Source organism: Macrobrachium nipponense, chromosome 3 (genome assembly GCF_015104395.2).
Source record: "Macrobrachium nipponense isolate FS-2020 chromosome 3, ASM1510439v2, whole genome shotgun sequence".
NCBI lineage: Eukaryota > Metazoa > Arthropoda > Malacostraca > Decapoda > Palaemonidae > Macrobrachium > Macrobrachium nipponense.
In genome coordinates, this window is record NC_087202.1 from 139,793,955 (window position 1) to 139,811,454 (window position 17,500).

At 35.2% G+C, this 17,500-nt stretch overlaps 1 protein-coding gene across 1 annotated transcript in view; it reads left to right on the forward strand.

The window, feature by feature from the left end:
- The window catches only part of LOC135222542 (formin-2-like), a 50,334-nt gene that overhangs the window by 2,529 nt on the left and 30,305 nt on the right, over window positions 1–17,500 (forward strand). The gene's annotated exons all lie outside the window — the stretch shown is intronic.

Sequence of the window (17,500 nt, forward strand, 5' to 3'; positions counted from 1 at the left end):
TTAATTCTGTCTATCTATCAAGTTTTATTTCTTTAAATATGTCTATCTGCCCAATTTTTTAATTTTTTTTTTTTGACACTGTATATCTCTTAATGTTTACTGTTTTAATCCTTACTCCTGTGTCAGTTTCCATTGCTTTTCACCCAGTCTGTCATTTTTTATTACTTCAACCAACACCGCCCCCCCCCCCCTTCTATCTCTCAGTTTTCTTGCTTTTACTCCAATCTGTCTGTCTATTTTCATTGCTTTAATCCTGTCTCTCTCCATCTCCCTTGCTTGAGATTCTGTCTCCTCCTCCATGTTTTATTACAACAAATTAAGAAAAGATTTTGCTTATTTGATTGGAGCAACGAAATGAAGTGATCCTGATTTTGGGCAGAGGAAATGTGGCCTATTTATCAGTGATGTTTAAGAAACGTTATAGTTACCTTTATAACTTTATATGATGCTAACACAGAAAAATCGAATCTGTTAATAGACATAAACGAATTACAATTTTGCTGAATTTTGACATTCATATCGGGTATTTTCTTGCAACTTATATCTCTACCAGTGATGACGAAATTTGCTAAAACGATATTATATTTTTAAAAAATATGCATTTCAGTCATTAATATATATTTCTACTTCTGCCTTTTTCATTCCTTAAATACATATCACCAAGTGCAGAAGTGGGTGAGAAATGACTGGCTACCTGCACAGTGGGATTGGAATGTGACTACAAAAGGACGGTACCAATCAGTATAGATAATGACCCTGCTCCCCAAGACCTGTTAAACATTGTATCATGCAAATGCCTCAAAGGCTGCATGACTACTACCTGCAGCTGTAGGAAGGCAGGCTGAAATGTTCTTTGATATGTGCTTCTTGCATAGGGCTGTCATGCTCAGATACCGACATCATTATTGATGAAGATGACTGTGATGATCCTATTGATACCAGATTAGAAAACATTCTAATGCCAATGAGAGAAAACTCCTAGAATAGAATGATCAGAATAGAATAGAATAAGAGTTCACTGCCTAGCTTCTGTCTTACAACCATTCGACTAAATGACCAGACTAGATTCATCATCTTCCTATAAAGAACACAAGATAGCTTGTCATGCAATACACAGCGAGAAAACTAACACAATCACGGAAGCCAATACTTCTAACTATGCAGCAAGAATTGGTGTAGCAACGGCTACGATTGATAACATCACATTTTGGGTGGATGGTTGGGTGCAAGGGTGGTAGCTTTGCCAGTGAGCGTCAATATTCACTGTCTGTCCTAAGCCAGAATAAAGGAGGAAGGTCAGCTCTGGGAGACGATTTTCAAAACTATACAAGGAAACGGAAAGTGTAAAAAACTTGCTGCGAACATTTTCACAAGTCTGGCACCAAAACGTCGCAACGTATCATAAAAATGAATGAAAGACTTTTTTTTATAGAGAATTATATCTAGATTACATTATGTATCTACATCTTTCTCTCTAAAGATAGTTCCAAGCGAGATATAAAAAAAAAATAAATAATAATAATTCCATTTTTTGAAGATGGCGGCCACATCTGGGGCGGTAGAGGGGTGCAAAATTAATGTTTGTTAAGTACTCTATTATAAAGCAATGAAGCTTATTGCCGCTTTCCCTGATTTTTCCTCCTTTTAAATTGTTTGAAGAGTTATGAGTGCTAGCCGTACCTGTGTTAATACTATTATCGTATATATTTCCTAAATAAGAATCAAGTGGTTTGCTCTCCGGTAGATTGCAAAAATTCCCTTTCCATACGAAACACAATACAAATTTTAGATAGGTGTTACTTTCTGCCTTGCTAGCATATTTTTTCTTCAAATACGATGTTATTTTTAAGCGCAGATTCCCTTTCCTTCCTGTGTGGTTTTTATGAAGATGGAAGACAAAAGAAATGTTGTAAATAGAGAACTCGTAGAAACTGACGCTAACTGTGCTTTCAAGAATTTCAGTTATATGAATATCGTCTATACAGCAATACGGATTCCGGATAAAGCGAAAATGGAATTCTTTTAACTGGAAAGACTTCGGTTGAAAACTTTTATCAATTGAGATGAAGGTCAGAAGAATCTTCCGGAATCAAATTATTCCCGGAATTGCCACCAATGTCAACTTTCAATTTTACCTGCTGATGCGTTTTAGAATTTCAATCTTATTTATATTACCATCCAGTTACATTAACTGAATGTAGTTTCATACACTCACACGCAAACATACACACATACACACATACATCATCATACATATATATATATATATATATAATATATATATATATATATATATATATATATATATACATATATATATATATATTATATATATATATATATATATATATATATATCTATATATATATATATATATAATATATATATTAAGTCTGCGTGTCAACGTAAAACCTGCGCATATTAGCAAATTCAGGCAAAAATGAGCGCTTAGGTGAAAATCCACCAATGACATCCTAGGAGGAAAGCGACTATATCTATTAGATAAAAATCGTAAACCCAGAGAAGTGCTGCTCCTGTGTTTACGAGGTCAACAAACCAAGAGGTGTTTGCGTTGAACGGAAAATTTTTCCGAAAACAGATTTACAAACTATCATCATCAAGATATGTCATATCTCCTGTACACTGTTCTTGTTTCTGTTTGCTTATAGATAGCAACTAAGTTGTTAAATGAACAACCGACATTCGTTTTCATTTATTTTTCCTCCTTTCTAAAACTTACTCGCAGTGAGGATGATTTTTCATTGTTCTTAACATCCCCAGAAAGATACTAATGGAAGAGGGTAAGACTGAAATTCGCCTGACTATCGAACTTCCCACTCAAGTTTTTGCTCGTCAGTGGAAGATGTCAGTTACTAAAAATCGAATAAGAGACAAAGGCCAAAAGGGTTAAAAATATTCAATAAATGAAAGAAATATTAAAATAAATGTTACTTAACATAAAGCAGAAACCAGGGCATTTCCATGTAATATTGATCGCCTCTACTTTACACCAAAGTCCATAACTTTGCCAGGCTATCATATTGTTTCACATTAAATTATCCGATAGCGTTGATAATCGAGATGTTACACTGTAACGCCACAATACAACAAATCTGCAGTGGTTTTGTGGAACGAGTAGGACGCACCGACTTAAAATGCGCGGGGGACCAGTGGGCGGAGGTATTGGTAAAAAGCTCCTTCGCTTCCATACTTTCGCTCGGAAGCCAAAGACCTTGGGATGCTGCCAAGACACACAGAGAAAGTCATAATATTCCGGCTATGGTAAAGACCGAAACACTGCGTTTCTACGACACGGGAAAAGGAGGATTGTAATTGAAGTTATCACCAGACTATGTAAGGTCCCAAAGGTTATATACTGTTGCACTGCTATGTGGCGACAGGATGCATGGAAGGAAATCGGCAGGTCAATGAATCTATAGCCCAGGCTCTTTCCTCACCGATTGCACAGCTTCCAGACTAATAATATTAATAATTAGTACCAAGACCTGAAAATAGTAATAAGAAGGATATGGGATATGCCAGTGGAAATTGTACCCATAGTCATAGGAACACTAGGCACGAACCCAGGGTTCCTGAAAAGGAACCTGGAAAAACTAGATGCCGACGTAGCTCCTGGCTTCATGCAGAAGATTGTGCGACTAGAAACAGCGCACATAGTGAGAAAAGCGACAGACTCCTAAGGAGGCAGGATGCAACCCTTAACCCCACACTATAAAGATCACCCAGTCGAATAACAATAATAATAACAACAAAATAGGAATCTTTTACACTTACTGATGCAACTATAAGAACACTCATAAAGTTTTAGTAGACACTTATACCTGAGACATTCTATTTAGGTTTCCTCTATCTCCCTAATACTACCTCCTCCAGATGAAAACACTGCATTTAGTAAAAACAAATGAGAAGGATATGAAGAATAAGAATATGCAAAATATCAACGGTGGCTTCCTGTAATCATCAGGCGTTGATAGCCTTCATTTAGCAGGAAACTTCATACATTCGGTACTCGAGAGGTTTCCCTGGAGTTACTAATAAAATGTCTGTAAAAATATGCTGCTTCAGCTGTATATAAAACACTTGTGTTTTATTGCCGAATGTCATTTTCCTCATCTATTTAAGCAGCCCTTTTCGACGCACAACATTAAACTTGTATTCCTGTTAGAAAAAGAAATACTTCCAACGTTCACAGCGTTCTAATGGTGGATAATACTCTACAATATACTCATCTTCAAACGGATTTCCTAGTCCATATTTCCACACATCTTTTATAAGAAAAATTACTTTATTTTTCTCATTGTCTTTTCATTATACAAGAGTATCCCGGCAAAAAAGCTTGTGAATGGATCAAAATGCTTAAGGAGTCTGCTCCGTAAACAATCAAGAATAGTTATTCATTCAGCATCACAGATAACTGTCAGCACTTTCAAAATGAATCTGAGATTGAATGTCCGAAGAGTTCTTGACTGTTACAGAACATTCCGTTTCGAGTCGCGATTCAAAAAGAGAATTTATAGTATTAATCTCTTGAAGATTCATCAACAAAAATGATTGAATGAGATGTAATGAAGCCATTAAAAAAACTGCTCATGCCTCTATCTAATGGAATTACATAGAAGTAGAAAGGGAAGGAGACTTGTAGAAAAGGAGAAACTAGTAATTATACGTATGAAACGCGGAAAAATGGGTGTTGGATGTTTAGCGGAACCTCCTTTTTGAATGAAATCTATATTTTGGCTAATTAAAATCAATTTTACAATTGAAGGTCATCTCAGACCCTGTAAAAGAAAGGCAAACACTTCCCGTTTGCTTTCATGAGTTTTCCTAACAAAATTACTCTTCCAGCATAGAGGGATATCCGGAGGAACTGGTCCTTCTGGATTTATGTACTCATCTGCTCCTAATAATAAAACTAGGGGAAACTCTTATTCGAGTTAGGACAAGAATTATTACGTACGGAGTGTTAAGTAGCTCATCCTGAATGCAATGGCGCAAATAAAGCATCCTTTTCTATTAGCTCAGTTTCTGTACTTTTACTATTACTATTCAGAGGATGAACCCCGTTCATATGTAATATGGAAAAGGTCCAAGGGGGTCATTGCCTTAAAATTCCGGTTTCCAAAGAACACGATGTTCATTGGGAAGAAGCAAGAAGAGGTAGAAGGAAATACAGACGGAAGCGATCTCGTATTGGATCTTGTATTGGATGGATATGATATCATCTACCAACTATACAAATTTCTTCATAATACCACATAAGAGTTTTATCTTTCATAAGATCTGATCTCTTACCAGAGTTAATAAATGTCCAATCGAGAACACGAACACTTTTATTATGAATATTTCGACTCATGCGTTTAAGAATCCCTCCGGATGCATTTCGACTCCAACACAAAAGGCGCCTTTAACGATCACTGTCTCTTGTGAAATTGAAAATGCCAGGCTTTGTTCGCTTCGTTCATCCCAAAGCAATTATCCATTGCCAACTTTACTGCAGTTTCACGTGTAAATGGAATTTTAAAATGCACCAGGTTCTGGGAAGTCAATTTTATATCATAACAAGACCTACAAACGCCCGGCCACTCACACACCTACACAACACCTAGAATCGAACCCAGATCAATAAACGAGAGCTTTGACACGAAACAAATATAAGGCAAGTTTTCATAAACTTGATCCAATTGTGTAAAAAAAAAAAAAGAGGAAAATGTATAGGTAATCATGGCTGCATTGAAGTCCTGTTGAAAGGACAGCCGAGTGATTTAATCCAGTAGGAAATAATACAGATCAGGTGTCGGGCTAAAACAAAGTTTACGAATAGGATAACAAAAGCTCCACCTATTTGCAGGTGTCAGAGGGCTTTTCTATTTGTATGTACTGCGTTTTATATATATATATCTCGACTATATATGGTATATATATATCTTATATATAAGATATATATATATACATATATAATACTATATATATATATATATATATATATATATATATATATATATCTATATATATATATATATATATATATATATATATATATATATATATATATATATATATTATATAATATATAATATATATATATATATATATATATATATATATATTATATGGGGATACAATCCACAATGAAGTAAAATCTTCTTGTAGTTTAAAATATATATTCTTGTAAAGGATTAAAGCTTTAATCCTTTACAAGAATATATATTTTAAACTACAAGAGGAATTTACTTCATTGTGGATTGTATCCCCATTTACTTAGGGGTACGACATAGTACCTGGCTTCTGCCTATATATATATATATATATATATATATATATATATATATATATATATATATATATATATATATATATATATATGTGTGTGTTGGTGTGTGTGTTGTTGGTGTGTGTTGCTGGTGTGTGTAGTATATAATTATATATAATATATACTATATATAGTGTATATACTATATTATATATATATACTATATTATAATATATATATTAGTTATATATATTTATAACTATTTTATATATTTATATAGTATTATATATTTATACTTATATATTAATATTATATATATTATATATATATTATATAGATATATATGTGTGTGTGTGTGTGGTGTGTGTGCATATATATATATATATATATATACTATTTATATTATATATAATATATGTATATATATAAATATATATATAATATATATATATATAAAATATATAATATTGTATAGAATTATATATATATATATATATATATATATATATATATATATATATATACATGTACAAATCAGACTCGTGCTACCTCTCTCTCTCTGTCTCTCTCTCTCTCTCTCTCTCATCAGTATGTAATTACCATATAAGGAAGCGTAAAGGTGCAACATTTGGTAAAAAGCACCACCAGCAAAATATTTATATGTGACTGTTTTGTGGGTTTCATCGCTAATATCCATTTACCCGACCACACTAAAAATGAATTGCTTTGCCAAAATGGCTGGTAATATGTTAATGTAGTTTACCCACTGGGAAGGACGTTTTCGAAGGGAAACCAAAGAAAATAATCTCGAGTCTTAAAATCCTCTCCATTAAAGGAAGATACTGTTCCAAAAGTCACAATGCATAAAAGCGATGTTGTCTTCAAACAACAAGGGTCGGAAAGCAGAGGAATTCGAGGGACGTGTGTTTCTTATGGTCTCTCTTCAGAGGCTGACAGGTCAGAGCGTCTTTGGTCTTAGTACGTCTTTCCTCCAAAGGACCCAGCTGGCTTTGAGGCCTCTTCTGGAATGGAAATAAGGAATAGTGACAGATAGACAGATAGATAGGAAAATCAATAAAACTACTTTATTCAATAGACACTACTGGAAGATGTTGAAAGGAGTCCTCGTTCTTTGCAACGTCCACTTGCCTCATCGCACAGGCAAACGTTGATTTAATTGTTTTCACGATGGATGCAAAAATACAAATTTTCATTCTGACAAAAAGCTATCTCAATTTATATAAAATTCACCAGGAGCTTATGCATAAGAGTAATTTTACCTAGTTGCAAGTGTATGTGTGCGTGCGTTTATAATACTCTCTCTCTCTCTCTCTCTCTCTCTCTCTCTCTCTCTCTGAAAAACAAAAAACTGCTAAATTCTATAAATTAAAAGAGGACGATAATATATCTATATATACATTACATATGTATACTGTTTATCATACCTTTTCCTTTATAGAATTTAGCAATTTTTCTTCTTGAGAGAGAGAGACAGAGAGAGAGAGGAATCGGTTTAAATGTCAGTGCAGAGATATAATGAACGCTGAATGAATTACCTGTCAGTGGAGAAGGGTCTTCCCCCTCAAAAGAGCCCAGAAAGAAAAAGCCTTCTTCAGTATCGAAGGAAAAAAGTTACACCGGATCCAACTGCGATGAAATGAAAAGTACAAATACTCTGTAAGTGATGAAGTTCATGGCTACAGACTCTACTGAATTTTCTGAGCCAGCTCTTTCACATCAGCAGTCACTCACTGTATTATATGGAACTAATTTCAAGTACATATGTAAGTGTTGTTGGAAAGGAAATAATAATAATAACAATAATAATAATAATAATAATAATAATAATAATAATAATAATAATAATAATAATAATAATCTCTCCCATACGTAGGAAGCGCAATGAAACCATAAACCACATAGCAAGCAAATGCCCGGCACTTGCACAGAACCAGTACAAAAAGAGGCATGATTCAGTGGCAAAAGCCCTCCACTGGAGCCTGTGCAAGAAACACCAGCTATCTTGCAGTAATAAGTGGTACGAACACCAACCTGAAGGAGTGATAGAAAACGATCAGGCAAAGATTCTCTGGGACTATGGTATCAGAACAGATAGGGTGATACGTGCAAATAGACCAGACGTGACGTTGATTGACAAAATCAAGAAGAAAGTATCACTCATTGATGTCGCAATACCATGGGACACCAGAGTTGCCGAGAAAGAAAGTTAAAAAATGGATAAGTATCAAGACCTGAAAATAGAAATAAGATGGATAAGGGATATGCCAGTGGAAATTGTACCCATAATCATAGGAACACTAGGCACGATCCCAAGATCCCTGAAAAAAGAATCTGGAAAAACTAGTGGCTGAAGCAGCTCCAGGACTCATGCAGAAGAGTGTGATCCTAGAAACGGCGCACTTAGTAAGAAAGTGATGGACTCCTAAGGAGGCAGGATGCAACCTGGAACCGCACACTATAATACCACCCAGTCAAATTAGAGGACTGTGATAGAGCAAAAAAAATATATTGTTATTATTATTATTATTATTATTATTATTATTATTATTATTATTATTATTATTATTATATTTATTAAAAAGTAATGGCTACTTCAGCATTCATTACACTTGTAGAGATTCTTCTCTATTTTCCGAATAGCTGCTTTTTCCGTGCTACTTAGACAGGCTAGTAGAGCGCCTATGGAGGTCATGATCAAATAGAGTCAAAATTGGTGTATATATTTGAATTTTACAGATAAACTATGATACCATAGTTATCAAAGTCATTAACGATATATATATATATATATATATATATATATATATATATATATATATATATATATATATATATATATATATATATATATATATGTCTCTCTCTCTCTCTCTCTCTCTCTCTCTTTCTTGAAGCAAGCGAGCTTTCGTCTGGAGCTGCCAGACATCCTCGGGCTGGGAAGCTGAGGGTGGACTGATCTTAGAGCGGTGTGCGTCCTCGTTTATATTTGGAGTTGACACCAGGGGGTCTGCCCCATGCTGATCTACTATTGGCTGGTGGCGGTAGGTCTTCGTTTTCATTGGTGGCTTGAACCGGGTCTCAAGCCACTTTTCACGCGTTGATGGTTGCGATACTGTAAGTCCTGCAGCCGCCTTGACCTCCTTAGCGGCGCGGTTACGTCGATGGGCGTTTCGCTATGCTGCGGGACGTCACGGCTTACTTGATTATGGTTGGCTGCAGGAGTATCTCGTTCGGGGGCGTTGTCTTCCGTGGAGTTGTCGTGTTCGGTGGTGTAATTGTTGGTGGCAGGTCTTCTCGTACTCGTAGGAGGAGAAATTCTTCCTGCGTCGTATTTAGTGTAGGTTTCACTTGCTGGTTGAGAAGCGCCTCCAGCAGGCGTAACCGACGGGCATCAGGGGCCTTCCCGATGATCTTCGTGTTTTGGATGATCACATCCCGGGAGATGGCCTCTTGATGTTTGGTGCGTGCGTGATTCTTGATAGCCCCCTCTTGGGCGTGGCATGAGAGTCTCTTCGACAGGCGAATGGTAGTCATACCAACGTAGGCGCCGCTGCAACCGCGGACTGGGCATGTATAGTGGTACACCACATGCGTCTGCTTCAGGGGGTCTCATACCTGTGGAGAGGGGCTAATTTTCATAATAAGGTCGCGCATCCTCCGATTCTGGTAGTAGATAATTAGGTCGATAACACACTGTTCCACGTGGAAAGCGACTAACGAAGAAATCAACAGAGTTCAACAGCTGCTCACAAATAACGGCTATCCAGATGACATGATCCAGCAAGTTGTCAAAAAGAGATTAGAGGCTTTCCATAACCAGACCCCGAGGAACAACACAAAAGACAAAGACAAAGAAATAGTGATATACCATCAAATACCATACAACAAACACCACGAAGATGAAAGGAAAGCCATCATTGGTATACTGCGAAGAGGAACCACCCCCCTAGCACCATATAACAAAATAACAGCAAGAATTTACTGCAAACCAAACCTTACGGCCTCATTGGTAATGAAAAATAGTACGGCCCAATCGACGGAGAAAGAGGTTAAATCTGATATAGTATACAAGTTTGTCTGCGCTGACGAGCAATGTCAGTCCCCCCAAAAATGCTATATCGGACACACAACCACTACACTCAAACGTCGCATGCAGGCCCCACAGAAACCAAGGGATCCATTCATCAGCACTTTGTGGATACCCACAATAAAAAACCATCCCTACAAGAACTTCTCACAAACACCAAAATAATACACAAGGAAGGCATCTACAATCGTTTATTGATATCAGAAGCAGTTAGTATCGCAATGCAACGCCCCAATCTTAACATCCAACGTGAGGCAGACCGATCATTGCCCTCATGTAGGAGGCAGCCCTTCAACCGCATGGAACAAACCCACCACACGCGGACAGGAGCGCAACACTGACATTCAGTGAATTAAACATATATGTAATTAATATACATTTATGTATAATGTGTATATAATAACTTACTTTCAACTTTTTATGTAATTTCTGTTGTTAACATATTTATTTATTTGTCTTATTTTATGTTTCACCATAGTCTTTTGTAAATACTTAAAACTAGGTATCGGGCAATTGTACTACCTTTCCGTCCTCATGACGTCACAAAACGCATGTAGGCTCATATTTGTATCAGTACGCTTGATAACGTCAATACGTATAGGTTGACGAAACAGATGTCGCGTGTAAAATACTGGAGTAAATGGAAGAACCCCATTATGTGTCCATTAGTAACCTGAACAATGAAGTAAAGAAAATAATTAGAAAATATGAAGCAATTTAAAAAAAGCTGGTTAACAGTGAGAAAGCCATTCTATTCAATGAATGTTGTATCCGTGTAAAAATTGTTGCCCTTAGAAGATAAAATTAAAATTAATTTATCTAGTATATATATAATAAATATATAATATATATATATATTATTTATATATCTATTATATATATATTATCTATATATCTATCATATTATACATATGTATATATATATATATATATATATATATATATCTATATTGTATGTAATGTATAACTGAATCACGAAAGTTAGGAACGTGATAAATCCTTAAATAAAGATATATGCCACAAAGGAAAAATAAACGAAGGAGGTCTGCAAGATCTTTCGACGTTAAAAGTCTCTGCTCAGTAAAGGACTTTTAACGTCGAAAGATCTTGCAGACCTCCTTCGTTTATTTTTCCTTCGTGACATATATCTTTATATATATATATATATATATATATATATATATATATATGTATATATATATATATATATATACATATATATATATATATATATGTATATATATATATATATATATATATATATATATATATATATATATATATATGTACAAAGAAGGCAAGTGAATGGCATCTGTATATGAACTCTGGATAGATTAGGGAATAATGGTTGGAGGGGAATTACAAGCCATTACAAGAGGCAGGCTACCTACTGATCCTGTAATGAATCAAAGTGATGACTGATTGAGCTTATTAAAGCCTCCATCTGAATTATATTAACGTTCTTTGGAGAGCATATAATTCCATTAAAGGGTATCTGAACAGGCCATCATACAGTCATATTAGTACCTGACAAACCAGCTTCCAGTTCAAAGGGGATAAGCTTCTTTCATGGATAAAATCAGATTTAGGAATCTTCTGAAAAACACTGAGACTCTCTCAGAGTTCAGATCGAAATCTATCGTTTTCAGTTTATATTATAGGAAGATCCCTCCCGAACTTTGTAATCAAATTCTCTGACTGCACCATCAAAATAACTATCATATTCTTGGAAGTTATGAAGAGGTCTTGCATATATATATATATATATATATATATATATATATATATATATATATATATATATATATATATATATATTATATATATGTATATATATATATATATATATATATATATATATATATATATATATATATATATATATATATATGTATATATATATATATATATATATATATATATATATATATATATATATATATATATATATGCAAGACCTCTTCATAACTTCCAAGAATATGATAGTTATTTTGATGGTGCAGTCAGAGAATTTGATTACAAAGTTCGGGAGGGATCTTCCTATACATATAAACTGAAAACGATAGATTTCGATCTGAACTCTGAGAGAGTCTCAGTGTTTTTCAGAAGATTCCTAAATCTGATTTTATCCATGAAAGAAGCTTATCCCCTTTGAACTGGAAGCTGGTTGTCAGGTACTAATATGACTGTATGATGGCCTGTTCAGATACCCTTTAATGGAATTATATGCTCTCCAAAGAACGTTAATATAATTCAGATGGAGGCTAATAAGGCTCAATCAGTCATCACTTTGATTCATTACAGGATCAGTAGGTAGCCTGCCTCTTGTAATGGCTTGTAATTCCCCTCCAACCATTATTCCCTAATCTATCCAGAGTTCATATACAGATGCCATTCACTTGCCTTCTTTGTCGTTCAAATAAAATATTTAATCGGATTCGGCTAAGATTACAGAGGTACACGAAATTAAATGAAAAAAAAACTGTTTGAAGTATTCGACGAAACAAGATTTACAGCTGCTAATTCAATGGTAAGTGACACAGAGACAGAATTGACAGTCCTCATCGTTCCCTTTGTTCCTTTGTATCATTGTGCAAAAGGTTTTACGACCCTGATCTGTCAAAGCAAAATGTTTCTGAAACCTCGAAAGCTTAAACTGTCTAGAATTTTTGAAGCTTACTGTTTAAGACATAGTGTGGCTTCACCGCACACGGCTGAACAATATGACAACATACCGTTATAGCAACAATTCTAAAAACGAATTTCATTTCCAGTAATATCACGATTTGGCATGATTAAAAATAGATGACATTTTCACTAAGTCAAAAATATACAAATTTCAGCCAACTTCAGGTTGATTTCATAGATTTCAGTTTTTTCGCTAATTAAGGTATGAATTGGGATTGATTTATGATGCTTGATTTCTACATGAAACGTTCACACAACCAGTTCTTTGTGGAAAGTGTTTAGTCAAAGACATAGACGAAATTCTAGATGAGTATGGAAGCACTAATGATCCCGTGTTAGCAAGAGGATATTGTACAATTGTTACTTTGTGTCATCATTCAGTTACAGTCTAGTATTAAAGGAACCCTCTGACAGTCGTGCTGCAAACGAAGTAAATTTGTCTGCATGAAAAATCGAATCAAGATCGCATCAAAACAGGCTCTGTGAATGTCGTATTATAACTGATTTTTTCACCAAATAGGAAAAACTAAGGATATAGATGCCATGTCCGTCCCCGCCTCCGACACCCCCCCCCCCCCCACCCCCCCCCCACCCCCCATCCCACAACTTTTTAAAAATTACATGCTGCAGTACATTATTTACTAAAACCCCGGTCAGTGTATTGCAGACAAGCCATGCGTTCATTTTGCTACTGAGCATCAATACATGAATCAGAGTCCCAATATTTCTTAATGTGCAAAATACGACTTCAAAGCACCTTGATATTTTGACTTCCCTTCTGGTATCAGTCTTTTCATAAGTCTGCACTAAAGAAATTGGAAGACAGATTCCACTCCACACGCCATTCAGACCGTGTCTCGTCACCGGGACGCATATTTCCCAAGTCTGGAAGAGAATAGGGATAAAGGAAACTTAGGACCAATCAAAGCGCGTGGAGCTGATCCATGACGTCACAAGCCACACCTATTTAGCTACGCTCGGGCTCATAGCCATTACTGCCAGTCACAATACACAATACCTAAGAAAAACTTCCCCATTTCACGATTTACGTCTTGTATGACCTATAAATTTTATTAAGATCTATCCAAACATAATTCATTACTAATTCAACAACAATATATTCTTCAAATGAGATACACCGTGAAATATATTAACCGTTATTGGCTTTTCCCTCTTGGTAATAGTGCTCAGTGCTTGTTAATTCCTACTCACAAAGTCGATATTTAATGCATAAATAATACTTTTTGATTGTGAGTTGATAAATAGTGTACTTGAAAATGCGTGTTTAACGCCATTTATAAAAAGTTGCAATAACTCATGAGATGAATCAAACAATATACAAGATGGTAAAGTTGATGGTATGGTAAAAATGATGGTATATGACCTGTAATTGGCACTACAGACTTCAGACCGGAGGCCAAGAACTTCACGGCACTTCGACTCCCATCAAGAATCTTGAACTTTGAAAGTGACGAATTTAAAAGCACCGAGCATGGAACGTTTTTCAGACGTTACTGCCTGTTGTTTCGGGCTATAAAAAGGTATTATGTACATTATTAAAATAATAACTGCCTAATGCTTAAATGAAATGTGGATGATACGATTTTGATGACAAGTTTATGCACCCCATATGGGGATAATGCCATCAGTACACCTCATTCGATGCAGTGTAGGCATTACTTAAGGTTCTTTGCAGCGTCCTTTTGGCGCATAACAGCAACTACTTTCATTCATTTTACTGTACCTCCGTTCATATTATCTTTTTTCCATCTTATTGTCCACCCTCTCCTAACAAGTGGTTCATAGCGCAACGGCGAGGTTTTCCTCCTGTCTGTAACACCTTTCAAACCTTTTACTTTCAATTTCCGTTTTAGCGCTGAATTGCCTTAGTTGCCCCAGTACTTGGCATAATGCCAAAAATCTATATGTAAAAAAATAACACATTTATGCACTTAATTTAAGGCATATTTGGCCATTGAGTGTGAACTTGTATGAAAATAGTAGTATATTCATATACTACCGTCATCCCAGGCTTTAATTAATACAGGTTGAATATTTGTATAAAGTTTTCTATTGAAAGAGTTTGGAAAAAAAGTGTCGCCCATATTTATTTTATTTTATCGTAGTTCTAATCAATTTATGCATCAATTATTCTACTCTAGTTCAGCTCAGTAGAAAGTCTACTGTAACTCCGTAAATAGGTAGTATTCTGTACTCCTATAATTGCTAAAAGTATTGCATACTAATGAAATGCTCATTTTAATTCTTTGCACGCAATGAATTTTAAGCAAAAATCACGTAAGAATATTCAATACTGAATTATATTATCACTTTTATTTGTTTGTACACAATGTATGAAAAGTAAAAATCAAAAGCAAAAAATACCCAATAAAAACTTTTTTATTTGTTTGTACACAATGTATGAAAAGTAAAAATCAAAAGCAAAAATATTCAATAAAAACTTTTTCATTTGTTTGTACACAATGTATGAAAATTAAAAATCGAAAGCAAAAAATATTCAATAGAAAACTTTTCATATATTTGTACCAATCAGGTAAGGACATCTGGAAGGTTATAAAAAAAGAATACACCTCAAAAAGGCAATTTTTTACCACAGCTTATCAAGTACACCTTGAAAAACAACCGTATTCAAATAGCTACTGACAGGATGAGTTTGTCAAGAATCTATATTTGGTTACAGTAGGCTAACTTAGATCACCAAAACAGCAATACCGTAGGTATAATTAGACATTCATATGGGAAAGCAAATATAATAAACGAAATACCTTGACGGAATCAGCCTCGGGAACGTTAGGGAGAGATGAAACCTTGTTGGTAGAGGTTCGGCATCAGCCCAGATTAATAATGAAAAGCCTCACAGATTTCCACTGGAAATATTACGGGTCTTCCTCTGATGCTTATCTCCAAATCAGGAGAATAACAACACACACCCCCTTGGGGTTCTTTTTGCAAACGCATACATGGCACACACAGAAGAGGTCACTTTTGAAGAACACCCAAAACCCATAATCTATGGGAGATATATTGATGATATCTTTGTCACAACAAAGGGCGAAAATGACATAGATGAATTAGTAAATAAACTCAGCTAATTCTACATTAAATTTTACGGTAGAAAAAAGTGATGAGAAAATGCTCCCCTTCTTGGACGTACTTGTGACCCAGAAAAACAACAAATACAATACCACCGTATACACTAAAAAGACAGATGCTGGGAGATGCTTAAATGCTAGAGGAGAATGCCCTGATGCATATAAACGATCTGTGGTAAATGCATACATAAAACGTGCCATAACACACTGTTCGACGTGGAAAGCGACGAACGAAGAAATCAACAGAGTTCAACAGCTGCTCACAAATAACGGCTACCCAGATGACATGATCCAGCAAGTTGTCAAAAAGAGATTAGAAGCTTTCCATAACCCGACCCCGAGGGACAACACACAAGACAAAGACAAAGAAATAGTGATATACCATCAGATATCATACAACAAACAACACGAAGATGAAAGGAAAGCCATTCTTGGTATACTGCAAAGAGGAACCACCCCCTAGCACCATATAACAAAATAACAGCAAGAATTTACTGCAATCCAAACCTTACGGCCTCACTGGTAATGAAAAATATTACGGCTCCATCGACGAAGAAAGAGGTTAAATCTGATATAGTATACAAGTTTGTCTGTGCTGACGAGCAATGTCAATCCCCCCAAAAATGCTATATCGGACACACAACCACTACACTTAAACGTCGCATGCAGGCCCACAGAAACCAAGGCGCTATTCACCAACACTTTGTGGATACACACAATAAAAAACCATCCTTACAAGAACTTCTCACAAACACCAAAATATTACACAAGGAAGGCAACTACAATCGTTTATTGATATCAGAAGCAGTCAGCATCCCATGCAACGCCCCAACCTTAACATCCAACGCGAGGCAGATCGATCCTTTCCCTCGTGTAGGAGGCAGCCCTTCAACCGCGTGGAACAAGACCACCACACGCGGACAGGAGCACACTGACATTTAATGAATTAAACATATATGTAATTAATATATATTTATTTATAATGTGCATATAATAACTTACATTCAACTTTTGATATAATTTCAGTTGTTAATATATTTATTTATTTGTCTTATTTTATGTTTCACTATAGTCTTTTGTAAATATTTAAAACTAGGTATCTAAACATTGTACTACCTTTCCGTCCTCATGGCGTCACAAAACGCATGTAGGCTCATATTTGTATCAGTACGCTTGATAACGTCAATACGTATAGGTTGACGAAACAGCTGTCCCGTTTTTGTAAAACTTCTGGAGTAAATGGAAGAACCCCATTATGTGTCCATTAGTAATCTGAACAATGAAGTGAAGAAAATAATTAGAAATTATGAATAAATTTCA